This window comes from Myotis brandtii, unplaced genomic scaffold (genome assembly GCF_000412655.1).
Source record: "Myotis brandtii unplaced genomic scaffold, ASM41265v1 scaffold693, whole genome shotgun sequence".
Classification (NCBI taxonomy): Eukaryota; Metazoa; Chordata; class Mammalia; order Chiroptera; family Vespertilionidae; genus Myotis; species Myotis brandtii.
Genome location: NW_005370710.1, coordinates 2,038,021 through 2,038,714, shown reverse-complemented (window position 1 = coordinate 2,038,714; position 694 = coordinate 2,038,021).

The following is a 694-nucleotide window of genomic DNA, read 5'->3' as shown; positions in this document are numbered from 1 at the left end:
GCCCTTCACAGCTGCTGGGGGAGGCAGAGCGAAGGTCCTAACGGCGCCCGGGGTAGGAAACGCGTTCAGATATGGCGGCGACCCTTGTGCCCGTCGCTGCTTTCACTATTCTTAGTGTGACGGTGACGGCTCTTTGGTGAGAAGGGCAGTGCGGCTCTGTAGCTGGGCATATAGACTCTGGAGCCAAAGCACCCAGGTTTCCACTCCAGTGCGGGGCTGGGGCTGTGTGACCGCACGCGAGGGGAACACGGATTCCATCCGCCCCGTGAGCTACTGTGGAGAGTAAGTGACTACGTGCAGGGCTGTGACAGGTGCTTGGCAAGGAGTCAGTGCTGCCATTGTGTTTGCTGTTAGTCGTAGTAGCGGTTGTCTCGGTATTTGTATTATATTATTACTAGAGGCCCGGTGCACAAAAATTTGTGCACTCGGGGGGCGGGGGAGGGGGGTCCCCCAGCCCGGCCTGTGCCCTCTCGCAGTCTGGGACCCCTCGGGAGATAACGACCTGCTGGCTTAGGCCTGCTCCCGGGTGGCAGAGGGCAGGCCCAATCCCTAAGTGCAGCCCCTGGTCAGGCTCAGAGCAGGGCCGATTGGGGAGTTGGGGCGCCGCCCCGTCATGCACAGAGCAGGGCGGATCGGGAGGTTGCAATGCCACCCTCAGTCACGCTCAGGGTAGGGCCGATTGGGGGGTTGGGCC